At 41.1% G+C, this 16427-nt stretch overlaps 1 protein-coding gene across 1 annotated transcript in view; it reads left to right on the top strand.

Annotated features, from left to right (window-relative positions):
• Nucleotides 1–16427, top strand: part of KCNMB2 (potassium calcium-activated channel subfamily M regulatory beta subunit 2) — a 424156-nt gene that overhangs the window by 40286 nt on the left and 367443 nt on the right. The gene's annotated exons all lie outside the window — the stretch shown is intronic.

The raw sequence follows: 16427 nt of genomic DNA, 5'->3' as shown, positions 1-16427 counted from the left end.
GCTGCTGAGGTACAGATGGCGCATGAGCCGTGGAGTTAAGGGTGCAGAGACATGGAGTAGGCAAGACTGACTAGAGCAGTATCGGTCTTTCTCCTAATGTGGTGACTAGGGATTAAAAAATCCATGCCTGAAGAGAGAGCAAGCAAGAACAAGGCAGAAGGCCAGGTCCCAGCCAAGTATGCTGAGGCTATGAGGACAGGGTTGTGGTTGTGACAGGAGCTTAGAAGTGCAATAAAACAAACTGAGGCAGAAAGCCAACCGATCAGGGTGGGCATACAAGACTGGGTTAAAAGAAGATGATGGCACATTATGCTTCCATGTGTCCAGGGCACCCAGCAGATCCGTTTCATAGGGAACATGCAGCCAGGATTAAATGCACTTCCTTTGGGTTCAGTGCACCACCTGCCTGGTCCTGGATGTTTCATTTGCAGTACAGGGCTATGTATATCACCTGGACGGCTGGGCTCAGATGTGCCAGGCAAAGGACAGGCAGAACCATTACACCTGTATTGATGTTCCTGCTCAAAGAGAGCTCTGTGCTGTGCTTAGTCACTCAGTTGTGTCCGACTCTTTGTGACCCTATGGACCACAGCCAGCCAAGCTCCTCTGTCCATGGGGATTCTCTGGGCAAGAATAATGGAGTGGGTTACTATGCCTTCCTCCAGATCTTCTGAACCCAGGGATGGAACCCAGGTCTTCAGTATTGCAGGTGGATTCTTTACCCACTGAGTCACCAGGGAAGCCCAGGGATACTGGAGTGGATAGCTCCAGGGGATCTTCCTGATCCAGGAATCAAACTGGGGTCTCCTTGGGGCGGGTAGGTTCTTTACCAGCTGAGCTACTAGCGAAGACCCAAAGAGAGCACAGCATAGGTGGTCGTATTTTACCAGAAACCGAGGGAGGATCCTGAGAAAGGGCTGTAACTCTTTCAGGTATTGCACAGCATACTTGAAAGAAAATTGTTACAGGAGGCTTCCTCATGCTTATCTCTTGCCTAGTAATTCTCTTCCCAGAAAGAGAAGTAGCTAAATGAAGAAAACAGCTAGCTTGGTGTACTGCATAAGAAAATCTCAGAATTTGAAGTTAGGAGAATTTCTTGGAAGGCCTTGATCCCTGGTTCTTTGAGTTCACTGAGTCTAAGCTCAGAAGCAGCCCGTCTGTCTGGGACCTTATCACAGGCTCCAAACTGTTTAGTTTTGTGGGCATCAGGCTTTCAGTGGAAACAGAAAAGAGTACCTTTTTGCAAAAAAAAAGAAAGTTTCTTTTAATTTTGGGAATCAAGTTTATTAACATTCTCAAAGTTCATTTAACAATGAAATTTCAAAGAGCTGCTTCTTTTTCAATTACTCAAGCTGACAGGCCCATTTTTGACATGTCATTTCTGATGGATTAGGTCAGTCAAATTGCGTTAGATTTTGAGTGTGGCTCAGCACAGCATTAGTCATATAATTGAACAGGACATACATATCAGTGATGAGTATACCAGAAATGCTGTTTTTCTGGAAGACTTATGCATCTAGATATCTATTTCTCATCTCTGATTGCTTTTCTCAAACTTCATTTTCTCTGAGGTTTGCTTTTTCTCATATTTCTCTTAGTTTCCTGGGAGCATTTTCCTGCATACTTGGCTTCCTCTAGTTTGTCCGCCCTGCAGAGAGAACTGATTAGGGAAAAAGCTTCTTTTCTTAGCTTACCGTGCTCAGGCTCCATGTCAACACTGCAGGAGAAGAGGGCATACATGTGTGGCTTGACTTACCTTGTCAAAACTTAAATAGCATGATTGTAGATTCCAGAGTTTCTACTGCTAATCAATTTCCTTTCAGGTTATTTCCCTTTAAACATCAAAAACTGATTCTGGCATCTCTTTTAAAGAAAAACCTAATGATATAATATGGGCTAATTCACAGCATAGAAAGGACAACTAAAGAATCAGTCTTCAAAAAGAACCAAAGGTCTCTTGTGGGGAGACTGACTCCCATTGTGGGGATGTGACTCTCATATGAACTCCAGCATGTTCAGGTGTTGTGTTTCCTGCTCTATGTATTAATTTCAGAGGGAGGTCTGGTGGTCCTAGTGGGTCTTTTCCGATCATTTGGCTAAGGGTGAAAAAAGCTTGATTCACCATCCTACCAAGTCTGTACTCATTGGAGGACAGGTGGTTCCCAAAGTGGTTGAGGCAAGATACTTGATCTTCAGACTCCCAGATATTCACTCACTACACCCCCAAAGGAGTTGGTTCCCATGAAGCCAGATCTGGTAAACAAAATGTGCTAGAATCACAGTAGTGTTGTCCCACATGAAGCCAGTGAAGCCATTATTAAAAGTACGAAGTGATAAGAGAAGCTGAGGATGAGAATCAAGTCACAAACACCAAATGAGGACGATAACAATACCTACTTTTATAGAGGACATGCAAGGAATACATGAGATAATGCCAGCATGGAGCACCCGATACTTAGTAAGCAGTCATGTGTGCTATCCTCCTTGACACAGTCCCCAGATCAGGTGGACATTATTTCTGTGCAGCTTATCCCTTTCTGGTGTTCCTATGTTCTTACTCCATCTCTCCTAGCTTGGAAGTTTTTGTGCATAAGAGAAGCTGTGCGCAGAAGACACTGTTATGCATCTGCGTAGTTAGGGTTGGAATATAAAAGCAACAAAATGGTCCACTTTGCCCCCTCTACAGAAAACCTGACCATCACCATGCTAAGTACGCTTCCCTCCTGTCTGTCTTCACTCTGGACTTCAGGGCACCACATAGAGTAAAAATGTGGAATAAGCATTTGACTGAAGTGGGAAGAGAGGAAGGAGAAGAGGAGAAGAAAAGTGGATGAGATCAGGAGTAACATGCATGATGAAGCTGTCTGAGTCTGCAGATACTTAGAAGCCAAGAGGGAAAATAAACCTATTCAAGAGCGCCCCTCACCCACAATCCTTTAGAGTCTAGCATCCTATAGTCAGGAATTTTAAATGAGCAATTGTCTTTGAAGGCACCAGACTTATAGGACCAAGACATATGGAGCTTCCCAGTTTCAGCCTAAAAACTCTGAAGAAACACTTGGTTCCTCAGCCCCAATTAGCTTCAGGCTGTTAAAATTCTCTCTCTGCTGATTGGAGAACTGCTAACAACTTTCTCTTCTCCAAAGGCCATTTAAGCTTTTAGGAGGTTGTTTTTCTACCAGGTCAATATTAATTGGAGCTGGTGCTGACATCTGTAGATATCGGAGTGACAGGCATTGAAATGACTCCTGGTCTTCCTTCTGATCTTATCCAGAAACATCTTTCCCTTGTGACTAACAGTTCTTACCTTCTCTTTCTCTATGACTGATTATAAAATTTAGCTCATTAATTGTGTTATATGGTGCTGTAAAATATCTGGGGAGAAAGTTCATATTATAGCTTGTCTGAAACCCAAAGAATATAAAGCACTGTTACTGGCAGAGGAGAGATACAATTATAGTGACTGAATTCAGGAGACAGCATGTTTTTCATAGCCTAGGGAGAGAGTACAATCTTAGGCTTTATGAAACTTTAATTAAATGAATATATAGGAGCAAATAATATATAGCAGACACAAAGCATGCAGACTTACAATTGATCCCCACTGAATTTTCTGTTCTTGAGATGCCAGGAAGGGAAATGCTTGACAGATGGGCCATCTATGCAACGCGTGAGGCTGATACCCTCAATTTGCTTTACATCCTACAGAAAAGTTGAATCTAAGACTATAGTTATATGGATCTAACTGACTATGCACAAATTTATTTAAACAATATGTTTACATAATCAAGAGAACCCTAAATACAAGGCAGTTTTTAGACGTAAATTCCTTAAATGCCCAGGATTTAATGTGCAGCTTAATTCATAATGACATTGCTATTTGAACACTTTTGGTAACCTGTTTCATAGGCTGCATCTTATAATTGGATTATAGATATCAAAACTTGGCAACAGTTATATCTAAACAAAATCTCTAAATGAGGATCAATTCCATTACCAATAAGAAAATTGGGTTTTTCCCAAATTTGTATAGTCTACCTGAAATCTTTCAGAAGATTGACTTTAATAATTAATTAGACATCGTGAAGGCAATCTAGTCTACAGAGCAACAAATATTAAACTCTGGAAATACTAAAGACACTGTTTATTAATCACTATCATTAATCCTCCTGGTTAAAAATGAAAGACATAGCCATATGTTCTGGAAGCCCTATTGCTTCCAAACAGAGGTTTATCAAAAAAGTATCTGGACTACTGAAATTCTCACCTTTTGTCCTAATATGTTGGCACCAGAAAGATGACCTCACATGATATACTCTGCAACTGCATCAACCCTGCCTCATTTCAGAAAGAGTATTTGATCAGAAGTGTGAGCCTCACTCAGTCATGGCTCTGGCTTCCACTCCTAGTCACTTTGGATAAATTAATACTCCTCATCTAGGTCCTACTTCTTCAGCTCTGAAGGGAGATAATAGTACCTCCTCTGCTAAGCTGATTTATGGTGTAAGAGCCAAAAGTGATCATAGATGGAAAAGCACCTGACAATGATTGCAGACTGTAAAGCAAATGAATCTTTATACATTTGCAACCACAATTCCTAGCTGTTGTAAATCTGTCCAAATTGTCTGGCTACCCTATTACCATCCAATAGTGAGTGTAAAGCCCTTTGCTTTGAAAATCTCTTATCGTTTTTCATTTTCTCAAGAGATGATCTCTCCAGTCTTCATGATATGGCTAACCAATGGAATTATGACATTTCCTGGAGTGAAGACAGTATACCAAGTTTTATGAGGTTGTTTCCCAAACATTGACTTCTTTGCATCTTGCTCCTCCAGGCCCTGGCCCTCCTTCCTCTCAAATATCAATAGAACCTCATAGTTCTCAGAGAGGGAAAGCTGTCAGTGCTTTGCAATAGCTCGGGAGTCACAGTCACTTTATGTGTCAATGTGACATGTCTAGACATAACTGGCTTTATTGTTTGGATCTGCCTTGGAAATGGGGCATTGAGTGCCTTCCAGACAGGTGGTAGGTGTTAATGAATGCGATGGTTGCCATGCAGATAAACTAGGCTGGCAGGGAGAACAATTAAAATGATCTTGCTGCAATGCCAATGTTATTTTAAAATTTAATCATGCTGTAGGGTAGCTTAATGGGAATTTCTTTTTCATAATAAAGAAACCAAGCCAGATGCCAGTGCTGTGAATGAGCGTCTATCCACACGACACAAAGCAAAATGTTGTTTTGGTGATGAATCATGTTAATTCATAAATGTAGACAGTAAAGCAGCATGATTCAGAACCCAAGGTTGGGTTTTCTCACTCTGATTTAAGTTTGTACTTTAGCGAAGCCACCCCAGTAATTTACAAAATGTCTTCACTTTTACTGTACAGACTCAGCCTAAAGAGGATTATACAAGGGTGAAAGAGATACAAACACATGGGAGAACTCTTAGAAACCAATTGATCAACTTTTTTGAAACAAAACAAAATAGTCCTAATAAGCAGTAACTTCTGATCATAGTAATTAGCATGGTCCTCAGTGGAACAAGGGTTTCTCAGCTGGCTCAGTGGTAAAGAATTCACCTGTAATGTGGGAGATGCGGGTTCAATCCATGGGTCAGGAAGGTCCCTGGAGAAGGAAATGACAACCCACTCCAGTAGTCTTACCTGAAAAATCCCATGGGGGTTCGCAAAAGAGCCAGACACAACTTAGTGACTAAACAACAACAAAATAGGATAAAAATTAGTTATCTTTATTAGGTAACACCGTTAGTATAAGACTAACTGATTTTTCACTTTTCAGTCTGTGCAAGTGAGTAGGAGCACAGAGGCTAGGATTTTTCCCTATAGAATAGGAGTCCACAATCTGTGTATGTCCTGAGGAACAAGTGTGGCCTTCTGATTGTTTTTATATGGTTCATATGTTTAAATAATTACTACATTTTTAAATGGCTTTTAAAAATCAAAAGAAAATAATATCTTGTGACAGGTGAAAATTCCATAAAATTCAAATTTGTGTCTGTAAATAACAGTTTATTGAAAAACAGCCACACCCAGTCATTTATGTCCTCACTGTCTGGGGCTGCTTTTGCACTACAGCCATTGAGCTGAGTAGCTGCAACAGAGACCACACGGCCAGCAAAGCCTAAAATATTTACCATCTGAAGATTTGTAGAGAATGGTTGCTAAACCAATGTCCTAAAACCATCCTGCATATTGGCATGCAGTTTCAGTCATATCTGACTCTTTGCAACCCCATGGACTGTAGCCCGCCAGGCCTCTCTGTCCATGGGATTCCTCCAGGCAAGAATACTGGAGTGGATTGCCATGGATTTTTTGCCACTGTGCCACCTGGGAAGCCCTGAAACTATCCTGCTGAGATTCAAATCCTGCTCTCCACTGATTGGGCGGGTATTCTTGAGCAAGTGAGACTTCCTATTCCTTAACTTCCTCATCTGTAAAATGAGAATTACATTAATGCTGCATAAGTTATTTGTGAGAACTAACTAATTCGAATGTGTAAAATGTGCTTAACATAGTAAGAATTCTATAATCATTATTTGTCATTGCTATTACATTTTGTCTTCTACAAAGTTCAATGATTACATATTATGCAGGTCTGGAAATTGTTAGGAAAGTCTTTATTAAGTGAGAAAATAATTGAAAATGCAAAATTGATTACAAACATACTGTTTCACGAAAGTTCCGCAAATAACAATGCATAGGAAAAAATAGTACATGTGTGTATATTATTCACGCCATCACCCAGAAATATTCTTAGCCAAAAATCCTAGTATAATTTTGAAGACCATTTATCAAGACTGAAAATATAGTTAGGCAAAAACAGTTGCATTGGTGCATTGGCTATATTCCTTAAAGATAGGATTAAGGCTCCTGGAATTATTTCCCTAATAAAATACATAATTAGGTATTGATTACTTGGCTAAAACACCAGCTGCAGTTTAAACAGTTATGATCAATTGTGTCCTCTCACTGTGTTACCTTAAATATTATAAAATATAGAACAAGTGCCTTGAAAACTAAATGTATTAATTTCAAAATTTTGCACTAGAGGGCTTTAAACACTGTCTGCTCTTCTATCTTGAAGCAAATTTAATATAGGTTGAAAATATACATGTTAAAAAAAAAACTAGCAAAGCAAAGGTGATGATAGAATATAATGGTCCACATAAATAAGTCCTTTGAAATTATTAATGAATGGAAAGTTAAAACTGGATAGAGAATATGAATATAAATGTGAAGAAAGAATGCAAATGATAAGTCAATAAAGAACATAAGTAATAAATAAATGAAAAATCACTGTTTTCATGATTAAATTAATTCTGATTAACATAAGAGATATTTGCTTATGGATTGGAAAATATCTTTCCTAAGTGATGTTAGTGCTGGGTACAATAATTACACAAAAGATTGATGTAATGTTTCCTGGAGATCGTATTGTCTTCTATATGTTTTATATATATCAACTCAAGTCAACCTCAGAACAACCACCTAAATTCTGTATTATTATTAAAGATATTCTAACATTAATTTACTAAAGTGGAAATGAGGGCCCCAAATCATATATCTAGTTGGAGACAGAGCTGGCATTTGAGTCCAAGCTGTCTGGCTCCACAGTTGTTTCTTCAAACCACTATGCTATTGGTGAAATAATATGGATACACTCATATTTCTTCAGAGGAAAAAATATATACATTGTGAGTTAAGGACAGGTAAAGAGGGGAAAAGATGGTCTCCATTGATTTCCTCTTCAACTTAACCCCTTCTAAAAGAATATATGCTCTTAATTTATAGTTTGTCCTGAGTCAACAGTAAATATGTTTTCAATGATATTTTTAAGACAATATAGCAAAAGTCTTGCCGAGACATATAGTAGTAGTTTCTGTCAAGTCAGACATGCAACACAAATATGCTCAGGTTTAGGGTCAGAAGAGCAATCATAAATTAAAGTTACAAAAGATTTTTTGTGTGTTGATATGCAAAAGATTGGAGGGACAAATATTTTTGGAGGATTTGCCAAGTTCTAAGAGCTTAATATGTGTTGACTTATGGTAACTTCATAACTCCATCAATTGAGTTAGTATCTCCACTTAAAAAAAGACAGCTCAGATTAGCTGAGTTATTTAAACTTAACTAAGCTCACACAGCCAGAAAATGTCATAACCTGGTTTATCTGAACCCAAGATCTCTATTCTTTCTGGACATAGCATTGCCTGCTCTCTAACGATTATTATCTCAATTTAGTCTATACCATGAGGAAGTGGAATTCTGATGTGTGTTGTTAGGAGCTAGGGTATAAAACCAGGAGAGTCTGAAAGGAGGAACAAATGTAAGAGCTGGAAAGAATTGGAACAGAAAAGGGAGAAGAGAGCCTGGATAAAAGCTGAGGTCAGGAAATAGAGCTCACAGTTGGCTTTACATGTTCCTTTAGCGTGACATGTGAACAGAGAAGATCAAAAGGTTGAAGACAAGATACATTGCCTAAAATTTGTCATTAATACGTTGGGAAGCAGCATAGAATGCTTCCTGTCATTTGAACCACTCTATAGCTAAAACCGGAGAAGGCAATGGCACCCCACTCTAGTACTCTTGCCTAGAAAATCCCATGGAAGGAGGAGCCGGGTAGGCTGCAGTCCATGGGGTCACTAAGAGTCGGACATGACTGAGTGACTTTCCTTTCACTTTCCACTTTCATGCATTGGAGAAGGAAATGGCAACCCACTCCACTGTTCTTGCCTGGAGAATCCCAGGGATGGTGGAGCCTGGTGGGCTGCCGTCTCTGGGGTCGCACAGAGTTGGACACGACTGAAACGACTTAGCAGCAGCAGCAGCAGCATAGCTAAAACCTGATGAAAATATACAAAGAGAATGGGAATAAACACCCAGCCACTAGACAGAGCCACAAATAGGAGTAGGATGCAGATTTTCAAGAAGCGACAAGACTCCAGCATGTGGTCAGAGATGGCTCATTAGTAAGTCAGGCTAATGGTGGGAATCCTGCCTAGTCAGTACAACCGGGAGGTAGGCCCAACCAGCAATCAGTGCTAGAGAACCTGCCATGAGTGTCCAGGATCCCATGATGGCAAGAATTTGGGTCCAGATAACAGAACAAGAAGAGCCAACTTATTGAAAAATACCTTGATGCTGAGAAAGATTGAAGGCAGAAGGAGAAGTGGGCAACAGAGGATGAGATGGTTGGATGGCATCACTGACTCAATGGATATGAGTTTGAGCAAGCTCCAGGAGATGGTGTAGGACTGGGAAGCCTGGTGTGCTGTAGTCCATGGGGTCTCAAAGAGTCAGACACAGCTTAGTGACTGAACAACAATAAGAGGTAAATGAAATTGTAGGTTGATTGTTACAGCTCTCTTAAGACACTGTAATAAGCTCTGTCCATATACAATGATGTGTCTGGACCTATCCCTCCCACTAGACTAGGAACTCTTAGAAAGCAGATGCTATGATTTATCCATCTTTAAGTACCCAGACCCTGACACTGTAGATTTAATATAAATATTTTATGGAGAATGGGGAGATGAATGAAAAGAGTTAATTATTTGAATTTGATGGAAAACCATTTACTGTGATTGAGTCACAGAATCCAGAATAGTCTTAGCAGTCAGGCTGGCTGGTTGCTGAATCATAAGAGCTACCAAACCAGACCTCCTAAGGGTCTGTTGACTAGGGTCAGAGCTGTTGCAATGGCCTTGCAGGGCTGGGTCCGCAAGTGGGGCCAGTGGGGCTACTGGGACACAGTAGTAGGATAGGAGGGCCCTGGAGGTAGGGAACCAATATGTGGAATTTTGCCAGTTAAAGTCATTGCTTAACTGTAGATTAACAAAATAAACTGGAGCAAGTTCAGAGAAGTGAGGGCACAGTGGTGTGGGCACAGTGGTGTGGGCACAGGAACCCATATGGGGAGCAGGATAATGAAAAAGCTAGGGCCATATCTCTAGCAGATAGAATAATTTGTGGAGATAGTATAGCTCACTTCAAGAAGATTTTTCTGCCTAATATCCTAGGGCATACCTGAGACCAGTAAGTGGAGAACAAACAGGTTGACTTCGCTTGCTATTAGCATGCATACGCCCATAGCAGGGAAATTACAGGTGTCACTCCTAAACGGACAGGAATTGGTGACAGTGGCATGTGGAACCACATGATCTCTGAGGTCTTTTCTTATCCAGGGTTCTGCACCTCTGATTTCTCATGTTTTGAGGACGCTCATCAAAATCTCAGAAAGACAAAAATCATGTTTCAGAACAACTGGAGAGAGAGAGGGGGAGAGTGGGAGGCAGAGAGAGACAAGAAAAAAAGAGAGCAGTATATGGCATCCAGAGCTGGAGTGACTTTCTGCAGTTGTTAATCTGGATTCAATGAATATTAATAAGGCTCTCATTCTAAACAATGTAAACTTTCCAGAGCTTTGTGCTACTTCACTGAAGTAACATGTCCCTATGCTGCTCTTTAACTCTAAAAAATTCTGAATCTCAAATTTCATCCATCCATGTAGTAGTCATACTTTCACTTTTGAAATACTAATTTGCTTTAATGATCCTACTCATTACCCCCTTATATGTATGAAATAGTATGTCATACAAACTAATTAGCTGATGCCCCCATGACAAATATCATCCCTCTCTCTCAATTTCAAAGCTAATTTTAATCATCCAGAGTCACACTGAGTCAGCAGAAGACCCAGTACGTGAACTTGGAACTCTGACATCCAAAATGGGTGCCCTGCCCTTTAAGAGTAAGGATGATGCCAGGGCCTGATGACAGCGGGATGTGACTTGGTGACTTTTGTTTTCTTTAGATGATGAAGCTATATAAAGTCAGCAGCACTCTGTGACCCAATCATTCATTCATTCATTCATTCATTCATTTATGCAGTATGCTCAGCAAGTATGAAAGGAAAACAGTATTCAGTTCAGTTGAGTCTCCCTGTCATGCCCAACTCTTTGAAAACCCATGGATCACAGCACACCAGGTATCCGTGTCCATCACCAACTCTTGGAGTTTATTCAAACTCATGCCCACTGAGTCAGTGATGCCATCCAACCATCTCATCCTCTGTTGTCCCTTTCTCCTCCTGCCTTCAATCTTTCCCACCTCAGGGTCTTTTCAAAAGAGTAAGTCCTTTGCATCCAGTTCAGTCACTCAGTTGCGTCCGACTCTTTGCGACCCCATGAATCGCAGCACGCCAGGCCTCCCTGTCCATCACCAACTCCCGGAACTCACTCAGACTCACGTCCCTCAAGTCCGTGATGCCAGCCAGCCATCTCATCTTCTGTCATCCCCTTCTCCTCCTGCCGCAAATCCCTCCCAGCATCACAGTCTTTTCCAATGAGTCAACACTTCGCATGAGGTGGCCAAAGTACTGGAGTTTCAGCTTCAGCATCATTCCTTCCAAAGAAATCCCAGGGCTAATCTCCTTCAGAATGGACTGGTTGGATTTCCTTGCAGTCCAAGGGACACTCAAGAGTCTTCTCAAACACCACAGTTCAAAAGCATCAATTCTTCAGCACTCAGCCTTCTTCACAGTCCAACTCTCACATCCATACATGACCACAGGAAAAACCATAGCCTTGACTAGACGGACCTTAGTCGGCAAAGTAATGTCTCTGCTTTTGAATATTCTATCTAGGTTGGTCATAAATTTTCTTCCAAGGAGTAAGTGTCTTTTAATTTCATGGCTGCAATCACCATCTGCAGTGATTTGGGAGCCCAAAAAAATAAAGTCTGACACTGTTTCCACTGTTTCCCCATCTGTTTCCCATGAGTGATGGGACCGGATGCCACGATCTTCGTTTTCTGAATGTTGAGCTTTAGGCCAACTTTTCCACTCTTCACTTTCACTTTCATCAAGAGGCTTTTAGTTCCTCTTCACTTTTAGTTTCTCTTCTGCCATAAGGGTGGTGTCATCTGCATATCTGAGGTTATTGATATTTCTCCTGGCAATCTTGATTCCTGCTTGTATTTCTTCCAGTCCAGCATTTCTCATGATGTACTCTGCATAGAAGTTAAATAAGTAAGGTGACAATATACAGCCTTGATGTACTCCTTTTCCTATTTGGAACCAGTCTGTTGTTCCATGTCCAGTTCTAACTGTTGCTTCCTGACCTGCATACAGATTTCTCAAGAGGCAGGTCAGGTGGTCTGGTATTCCCATCTCTTTCAGAATTTTCCACAGTTTATTGTGATCCACACAGTCAAAGGCTTTGGCATAGTTAAGAAAGCAGAAATAGATGTTTTTCTGGAACTCTCCTGCTTTTTTGATGATCCAGCAGATGTTGGCAATTTGATCTCTGGTTCCTCTGCCTTTTCTAAAACCAGCCTGAACATCAGGAAGTTCACGGTTCACATATTGCTGAAGCCTGGCTTGGAGAATTTTGAGCATTACTTTACTAGCATGTGAGTTGCGTGCAACTGTGCAGTAGTTTGAGCATTCTTTGGCATTGCCTTTCCTTGAGATTGGAAAGAAAACTGAGCTTTTCCAGTCCTGTGACCACTGCTGAGTTTTCCAAGTCTGCTGGCATATTGAGTGCAGTACTTTCACAACATCATTTTTTTGGATTTGAAATAGCTCCACTGGAATTCTACCACTTCCACTAGCTTTATTTGTAGTGATGCTTTCTAAGGCCCACTTGACTTCACATTCCAGGATGTTTGGCTCTAGGTGAGTAATCACATCATCATGATCATCTGGGTTGTGACAATCTTTTTTGTACAGTTCTTCTGTGTATTCTTGCCACCTCTTAATATCTTCTCCTTCTATTAGGTCCACACCATTTCTGTCCTTTATTGAGCCCATCTTTGCATGAAGTATTCCCTTGGTATCTCTAATTTTCTTGAAGAAATCTCTAGTCTTTCCCATTGTATTGTTTTCCTCTTTCTTTGCACTGATCACTGAGAAAGGTTTTCTTATCTCTTCTTGCTATTCTTTGGAACTCCGCATTCAAATGGGTATATGTTTCCTTTTCTCCTTTGCTTTTTGATTCCCTTCTTTTCACAGCTATTTGTAAGGCCTCCTCAGACAGTCTTAGCCCCTACTTTCCCTGAGCCCAGAAACATTTCCAAATATTTAGAAAAGATGTCCAAGATCATAAGTTGAAACATGAGTAAAAAGAATTTTCTAGGTGGGGGAAGATTCAGCACATAACTGGACACATTTGACAAAATGTCTAGCTTTTGTGGCAAGGCATTTATGTTATTGCTCATAACATAATTTGCTCATTGTCCCTTCTAATAAGGGACAACTCTTTGTGACCCCATGCACTGCAGCTCATCAGGCTTCCCTGTCCTTCACTATTTCCCTGCGTTTGCTTAAACTCATGTCCACTGAGTCAGTGATGTCATCCAACTATTTCAGCTTTTGCTGTCCCTCTCTCCTCCTGCCCTCAGTATTTCCCAACATCAGGATCTTTACCAATGAGTTGGTTCTTCAGTACAAGTGGGCAAAGTATTGGAGCTTCAGCTTTGGCATCAGTCCTTCCAATGAGTATTCACAGTTGATTTCCTTTAGGACTGACTGGTTTGATCTTCTTGCTGTGCAAGGGACTCTCAAGAGCCTTCTCTAGAATCATAGTTTGAAAGCATCCATTCTTTAGCACTCAGCCAAGGCATTGTGATGATGCTAAATGGAGCTCAGGTTGAAGAGTGGTTTAATTGCCCCAGCACATTCTGAATCACTAAAAATTTAAAGGCCTGTAAACTGCATGGGATCTCAAATTCTTAAGCCTTCATGACACAACTTTTTTTTAAATTATGTATTTATTTATTTTTGGCCGTGCTGGGTCTTCGTTGCTATGCCAGCTTTCTCTCTAGCTGTGGCAAGAGGTAGCAAGTAGTTCCCTACTCTTCTGCACTGTGTGGCCTTCTCACTGTGGCGGCTCCTTTTGTTGCGGAGCACAGGCTCTAGGCCCTCGGGCTTCAATCGTTGTGGCACGTGGGCTCAGTAGTTGCAGCTCCCAGGCTCCAGAGCACAGACTCAGTGGTTGTGGAGCATGGGCTTAGTTGCTCCTCGGCATGTGGGACCTTCCTGGACCAGGGACTGAACTCACATACCCTGCATTGGCAGGTGAATTCTTTACCTCTGAGCCACCAGGGAAGCCCCATGGCACCACTTTTCAGTTCAAACTACTTTTGAGTTTTTATCATGACAGGAAAATTTGCATGAGTGCCACTGTATCCCCCAAATAACCCACAAGGAGTGCAAGACAGTCAAGAATCTCTCAGACTCCAAAAGGCAAGAACAAACTGACAGAGGTAGGATGGAACCCAGAGCTCTGGGGTTTCAAAATCCATGGTTTCTTCACTTCTCCCAGCTATCCCCCTTATAGCAGGTTAACTACAGCTGAAGTGGGGAAAGTACGTCTTCTGAAGTACTTAGGTTTAATGCTGTCTGATTGTAGTGGTTAATGTGGTTAACTCTGGAGGCCCACTGGGAGTGTGCTCAGAGCTTTGGGGCCAGTCTAGGGGAGTGGATCTGTGTGCTGTCATCATAGCAGCCAGGTTCTACTAATAGCTGGAGGAGAAGGAGACTAGGAGGTTGTTCGCTTTGTATTGGTGCATAGGAGACAGAGGCATCCAACACCTATACAGTAATCTACATTCAAAGGGGACATGTTTGAAGGGGTTGTGATCTAATTAATACCTTCGAGTTTTGTAAGACAGCTGGACCCTGTGCAAAGGGTGAGAGTGGGTCCAGGGGAGCAGGCTAAGCCAGCAGTCGATGACCTGGGTTTAAGTCAAGCTCTGCTGGGATGCCAGCCAGCTATAGGCTGGTTCTTTATCTGTCCCTGTGCTGCTGCTCAGGGAAGCCACTCGACTGCATTAGGCTTCAGGTTACACAATAGACTTAAATGCATGGGAATGATCTGATGGCACCTTGAAATAAATGTAAACAATGCAAAAGCACTGCACAAATCCTGGGGCACTATTTTTCCTTTAATATTTTAAGATTGTCTGTCAGACAGGCTTGTCAGATAGCAGCTCAGGAGGGTCTATTATCCAGCCCAGATCCAAGCACATGCTGTAGTCTGTACTGCAGCCCACCTGTGCATGCATGCTAAGTTGCTTCAGTCCTGTCTGACTCTTTGTGACCCCATGGACTGTAGCCTGCCAGGCTCCTCTGTCCATGGGATTCTCCAGGCAAGAATACTGGAGTGAGTTGCCATGCCCTCCTCCAGGGGATCTTCCCGACAGGAATCAAACCTTCATCTCTTCTGTCTCCTGTATTGGCAGGCAGTTTCTTTACCACTAGCACCACCTGGGAAGCCCATCTACCTCCCAATATGCATAGCTCATAACTAAGAATAAGACCTAGTTCTCAGTATTTTCCATCTGACTGCATAATTATAAGAATTGATTAGAAAGTCTCTTTTTAGTTCATTCATATCTCCAGGGTAGACAGAGAATGAGCCAACTATAATTGCAGAGACTAGAGAAAGCGTGAGGCTTTGAATTGGTGTATATAAAATGAAAAAAAAAAAAAAGTTGTCCAGTTAAATTAGTGTGAGTTTTTATTCACTTGTTTTTGTTTCTCTATTATAGGCTTAGAGACTCATAAACAAATTTTCATGTAATCCACTTTTTCTCTTTCTCTCCACATGTGCATAAGGATGAAATGGTTATAAGGATGAAGTTTCACAAACCAAAATTAATCTCCTAATATATAGTTATTCCTAATGTAATAACTGGCTAGAACATTGGAAGATTATTTGAGCCATACAGTGTGATCAAATGAATATGCAGGGACCTAAATTGCAGAAATGAAATCTTGATGTCTAGAAACTTCCCTCAAGATGTAGCTTAAAGAATGAATCATGGCCCAAGAAGCATAGAGAGTCCTAAGTATATGGCAGAATTTGACCCTATTTTATTCTTACTCATACCTTGTAGATTAAAATAGTATTTTAACTTGAAATAAAGAAATACATGTATCTTGTTTATTTCTCCCTACCCCCAGAAAGATAAGAGCAAAATAATGTTATCTTTAATCTGCAGCTGCTCCCTGAACCATCAAAAGATAGCACCAGTAAATAATGCAGCCCATAAAAAGCTTTGAAGTCCACAGAGATGTTCTTCCTTTGCAAGAGGTGGGGCAGCAGCATTAAGTGAACAGAATGAGAAACAGTAAAGCCCATCATCTCTAGTGACAGTCTATGCATCTATCCACAACACAAGGTTCTTAGAAATATGAGTCCCATTATTTCAGTTGCTCTGCTAACCATAAATCATTAATTTAGCAAATACAAATGGGGGTATACCCTGAACTAGGCAGGTGGAGTTTAATAGCAATATGAGCACAGGGGAAGCAAGTATCCAGGTAAGTCAGGGGTTTGTTAAAGGAAGTGATGTTTTATGCGAGCCTGATGATCAAGTAAACAAATGTGGGCACATGTT

This window comes from Ovis aries, chromosome 1 (genome assembly GCF_016772045.2).
Source record: "Ovis aries strain OAR_USU_Benz2616 breed Rambouillet chromosome 1, ARS-UI_Ramb_v3.0, whole genome shotgun sequence".
Lineage (NCBI taxonomy): Eukaryota > Metazoa > Chordata > Mammalia > Artiodactyla > Bovidae > Ovis > Ovis aries.
This window is presented reverse-complemented; position numbering and strand designations above follow the sequence as displayed.